The sequence below is a fragment of the Symphalangus syndactylus genome, chromosome 24 (assembly GCF_028878055.3).
Source record: "Symphalangus syndactylus isolate Jambi chromosome 24, NHGRI_mSymSyn1-v2.1_pri, whole genome shotgun sequence".
Taxonomy (NCBI): Eukaryota; Metazoa; Chordata; class Mammalia; order Primates; family Hylobatidae; genus Symphalangus; species Symphalangus syndactylus.
In genome coordinates, this window is record NC_072446.2 from 15,910,165 (window position 1) to 15,916,164 (window position 6,000).

The window sequence follows — 6,000 nt, forward strand, 5'->3', positions numbered from 1 at the left end:
AGTAGCTGGGATTACAGCCTCGGGCCACCACACCTGGCTAATTTTTGTATTTTTTAGTAGAGATGGGGTTTCACCATGTTGGCCAGGCTGGTCTTGAACTCCTGACCTCAGGTGATCCACCTGCCTTGGCCTCCCAAAGTGCTGGGATTACAGGCGTGAGCCACCGCGCCTGGCCTTGCATACAGCTTTTATAATGAGGATCTTATTCTTTGCTATTTTATATAAATAGACCACTTGGCAATATTCTTGTCCATTCTTCTGCATTATTATCTATGCCCATATCTCATTTTGTTCTCTACTAGCCTTTTCCTCCAATTTTATTAAGCTGAAACTGACAAATAAGTTATGTATATTTGCAGTGTACAACATATTTTGATATATGTATAACACAATTGTGGAGGCTGGGCGCGGTGGCTCACGTCTTCTTTTTCCTTTGGGGAAAATATATATATATATATTATATATATATACACACACACATACATATATATATAAATATATATATATTTATATATGTATATATTTATATATATATGTATATATTTATATATATATATATATTTGAGGGATTCCTTTTGTGTCCACAAAGATTTTTCTCAGTTTGCACAAACTTGTACTTGACCTCCTCATGTGTACAGCAAAGCTACCCTTGGTGTCATAGATCAGATGGAAATTCTCTCCTGACTTGTCAATGCTGTTGACATCCATGAATCCAGCAGAGTAGGTTATGTCAGTACGGACCTTGCCATTGATCTTTATGAACTGCTGCATGCAAATCTTCTTTACTTCATTTCCAGTGAGGACATACTTAAGTCTGTTCTTTAGGAAAATGATGAGGGGGAGACACTCTCTCAAATTGTGGGGACTGTTGGATGGACGAGGAGCAAACACACCGGTCAATTTATTCAGCATCCAATGCTTTGGAGCTGCTATCTGCTTCAGATGCTTCTTGGGACCACGAGCCATGGCTGCATTAGGCAAGGAAAGAGGACCTCCGTCTTCTAGTGCGCGTAGAAATTGGGGCCCTAATTTTTATATTTTGTAGAGACGGGGTCTCCCTATGTTGCCCAGGCCGGTCTCGAACTCCTGGGCTCAAGCTATCCTCCTACCTCGGCCTCCCAAAATGCTGGGATTACAGGCGTGAGCCACCGTGCCCAGTCTTTTCTCTTTTGTTTGTAAATACAGACGAGGTCTTGCTCTGTTTCCCAGGCTGGAGTACAGTGGCACAATCATAGTTCACTGCAGCCTCCAACTACTAGGCTCAAAAGATCCTCCCACCTCAGTCCCCAAGTAGCTGGAATTACAGGCTTGGGCCACCATGCCCAGCATGCATTTTTTAACATCTGGGGAAAAGTCCACCTTAAGGAATGTAAGTTAGTTGATATATAGAAACAATAATTTTCTCCTGCGGTAGGAGATCAAGATTTGTAGGATTTGTTATTCTAGTAACCAAGAAAATATTCCAGGAGAATTTAGAATTTTCATTCTGTCAGGTGGCAGCAAATCTATGAGACACCCCCACTCCCCAAGTGTGGTGATTAAGGGAAAGTCTTGTGAGCATGAATAGCCCATCTAGGAGACAGGACAAAAGCACTGGCACATAAACCATAACCAAGAGAACCCAGGGCATGGGCATGATTTCTGCTTCCTGAGTCTAGCTTATTTTTATTTTTATTTTTAGACACGGAGCCTCCTGTAACTCAGGCTGGAGTGCAGTGGCATGATCTCGCTCACTGCAACCTCCGCCTCCCGTGTTCAAGTGATTCTCCTGCCTCAGCCTCCCGAATAGCTGGGACTACAGGCGTGTGCCCTCATGCTCGGCTAATTTTTTTGTATTTTCAGTAAAGACGGGGTTTCACCATATTGGCCAGGTTGGTCTTGAGCTCCTGACCTGGTGATCCACCCGCCTCAGCCTCCCAAAGTTCTGGGATTACAGGCATGAGCCACCACGCTGGCCAGGTCTAGCTGATTGAAAGGTGGCTTGGCACCAATGTTTAAATAAAAGCAACCAAAATGAGGAATGCTTTTATTCAGACTCTGGGTTACTTAGGCACAGGGTCATAGCACCCACACAGGTAACTGGTGGAAGCAGAGGCTTTTCTGTTACTGGAATACATACCATGTTGCTGGACTTGCGAACATGTTTAGAGGATTCTGTACTAGACATTTGGAGACTGAGCCTGCCTGTGATCAAAAGCCCTCTGGCACATAATTATTAGCATGTCTTTTTTTTTTTTTCTTTTTCTTTTTTTTGAGATGGAGTCTTGCTCTGTCGCCCAGGCTGGAGTGCAATGGTGCAATCTCGGCTCACAGCAACCTCCACCTCCCAGGTTCAAGCAATTCTCCTGCCTCAGCTGGAGTAGCTGGGATTACAGGTGCGTGCCACCATGCCTGGGTAATTTTTGTATTTTTAGTAGAGGCGGGGTTTTACCATGTTGGCCAGGCTGGCCTCAAACTCCTGACCTCAGGTGATCCGCCTGTCTCGGCCTCCCAAAGTGCTGAGATTGCAGGCGTGAGCCACCGTACCCGGCCCTTTTTTTTTTCCTTTTGAAACTGAGCTTCACTCTTGTCACCCAGGCTGGAGTACAATGGTGCAATCTCGGCTCACTGCAACCTCCGCCTCCCAGGTTCATGCAATTCTCCTGCCTCAGCCTCCCGAGCAGCTGGGATTACAGGCACCCACCACCACGCGCAGCTACTTTTTGAATTTTTAGTAGAGACGGGGTTTTGCCATGTTGGCCAGGCTGGTCTCGAACTCCTGATCTCAGGTGATCCACCCACCTCAGCCTCCCAAAGTGCTGGGATTACAGGCATGAGCCACCAAGTCCAACCTTATTAGTATGTCTTAACCCTTTCCTAGGCACCAGGCAGTAGGATAAGGGTTTTCCTCTCAATCCGCAAACATCCATTGAGCACCTACCATACACTCTCACAATTACAGGCATCGGGCATAGAGCAGTGAACAAAATAGACTTGGTGCCTAACCCTGTGGAGTTTCTGGTCTACTGGGGCCATAGCAAACAAATATCTACGTGGTATTGCATGCCTTAGTCATGGCTACTCAGGAGGCTGACGGGGGAGGATCAGTTGAGCCCAGGAGGTTGAGAGGTTGAGGCTGCAGTGAGCCATGATTGTGCCACTGCACTCCAGCCTAGGTGACAAAGTGAGACCCTCACTCAAATATATATTTATATAATATATGTAATATATAATATGTGATATATAATATATAAAATAATTAAATACACATATTTATATTATATATATACACACACCATATATATACACATATATGTGCTACAACATGTGAAAGAGTGATGGAGGAGGGAAGATATTCCAAATAAAAGAAACAGCATGTGTCTTGCTATGCAACTTTATTTATTTATTTATTTTATTTTTTTGAGACAGAGTCTTGCTCTGTCGCCCAGGCTGGAGTGCAGTGGCGCAATCTCGGCTCACTGCAAGCTCTGCCTCCTGGGTTCACGCCATTCTCCTGCCTCCGCCTCTCCGAGTAGCTGGGACTACAGGCGCCTGCCACCACACCCGGCTAATTTTTTTTTGTATTTTTAGTAGAGACGGGGTTTCACCGTGGTCTCGATCTCCTGACCTCGTGATCCGCCCGCCTCGGCCTCCCAAAGTGCTGGGATTACAAGCGTGAGCCACCGCGCCCGGCGGTATGCAACTTTAACTTGAGGAATTTCACCTACTCCCTAGCAGTATAATTTTGGATTAGACAGCCACTCATGACCTCATTTTTTTTCATCAATAAAGTACTAACAAGCACAGCTCATTGTTAGCCCCAAAGGTGCATCATTTCTAGCTAATGAACAGGGACCACCCAGAATCCTGGGGAAATGATTGAGACCTCCCTTCGCTGGTCCTAAGGCCCTGCATGCTCCCCAGCACTCCGGCTGGGCTCTGGCTCCCTAATCCTGCTGCAAACCCTAACCCAGAGCTTTATCTCTGGGAAGTGCGGTTAGGAGAGGTGGGAAATTAAACTCTCTAGGTGTTGTCTCAACATCATTTACCAGAAGCATGTGTCCTCTTGATAATAATACCAATTTTAATTAAGTGATCTGGTACGGGTATAGGGTAATCAGAAAACTTAATAAAATAGAATAAGGCATTTAGAATTCCATCCACATATATATGGGGGTTTGGTAAATGGTAAAAGGTATTATTTGCCATCAGTGGAGAAATAACAAGTTATTCAATAAATGACATTAAGGAGAAGCATTTTGGGAAATTTTTAATTCCTTATCCCAAAAAAGATTACAGTTGTCCCTCAGTATCCATGGGGGATTGGTTCCAGGACTCTCCTCAGGCACCAAAATCAATGGATGCTCAAGTCCCTTACAGAAAATGATGTAGTATTTGCATGTAACCAACCACACATCCTTCTGTATACAGTTAAGATTCTTAGAAACTTTGACTTAAAGGGAAAGGATGTATAAACAAAACCAATTTGTTTTCTCATCAATGATACAATGAAACAATGTTAAATGAAAGAATGTTGGCCAGGCACAGTGGCTCATGCCTGCAATCCCAGCACTTTAAGAGGCTGAGGCGGGCGGATCACCTGAGGTCAGGAGTTCCAGACCAGACTGGCCAACATGGTGAAATCCCGTCTCTACTAAAAAATACAATAATTAGCTGGGCATGATGGTGGACACCTGTAATCCCAACTACTTGGGAGGGTGAGGCAGGAGAATCGCTTCAACCCGGCAGGTGGAGGTTCCAGTGAGCCAAGATCGCACCACTGCACTCCAGCTTGGGTGACAGAGCAAGACTCTATCTCAAAAAAAAAAAAAAAAAAAAAAAAAAAGTTATTTGAGGACCTGCTGTGCAGTCTTTAGCTTTAATACCTAATACAATGTAAATTCTATGTAAATAGTTGTTATATTGTATTGTTTAGAGAATAATAACAAAAACTGTCCACGTTCAGTACAAGCACAACCATCCTTTTTTATTTCTAGTAATTTCCACCTGCAGTTGCTTGAATCCATGAATGAGGACCCCATGGATATGGAGGGCTGGCCATCAGATATAGCAAAGAGTTAAAGGTATAAAAATATATTAGGAAGAAAAAGTGTTTAAGGCCAGGTGCAGTGGCTCATGCCTGTAATCTCAGCGCTTTGGGTGGCCAAGGCAGGAGGATGGCTTGAGCTCAGGAGTTTGAGACCAGCCTGGGCAACATGGTGAGATCCTGTCTCTACAAGAAATAAAAATAATTAGCCAGCCATGATGGCTCACACGTGTAGTTCCAGCTACTGGGGAGGCAGAGGTGGGAGAATTATTTGAGTCCAAATGGTTGAAGCTGCACTGAGCTATGATCACACCACTGTACTCTAGCCTGGGTGACAGGGCTAGATCCTGCCTCTTAAATTAAAAAAAAAAAAAAAAAAAGGTTTAGTAATACACATGATTTTAACACCAAGACTTGAAAGACGTTGACAAAATTTATTACATAAACATTTAAATTATGAAATATTTCAGATATGAAAACATGGGAGGAATAATAGCATAGCCACATGTGTACTCCCTCTCATTACAGAAGTAAAACATTATAGCAAGTTACCACCCAGGCAAGCAGAATTTGGAATATTTCTTTCTGTGCATGTTTTTATTCTGCTTTTTCCCTGGTAGGTATCCCTGAATCATAGGTAGGTACAAAACTCAATATAGATTTCTTTTTAAATTTTTTTTATTTTTACATTATTTATTTATTTATTTGAGACAAAGTCTTGCTCTGTCATCCGGGCTGGAGTGCAGTGGTGCAATCTTGGCTTACTGTAACCTCCACCTCCTGGGTTCAAGCGATTCTCCTGCCTCAGCCTCCTGAGTAGTAGCTGGGATTACAGGCACCCACCACCACACCCGGCTAATTTTTTGTGTGTGTGTGAGATGGAGGAGTCTCACTCTGTCACCCAGGCTGGAGTGCAGTGGTGCAATCTCGGCTCACTGCAACCTCCGCCTCCCGGATACAAGCGATTCTCCTGG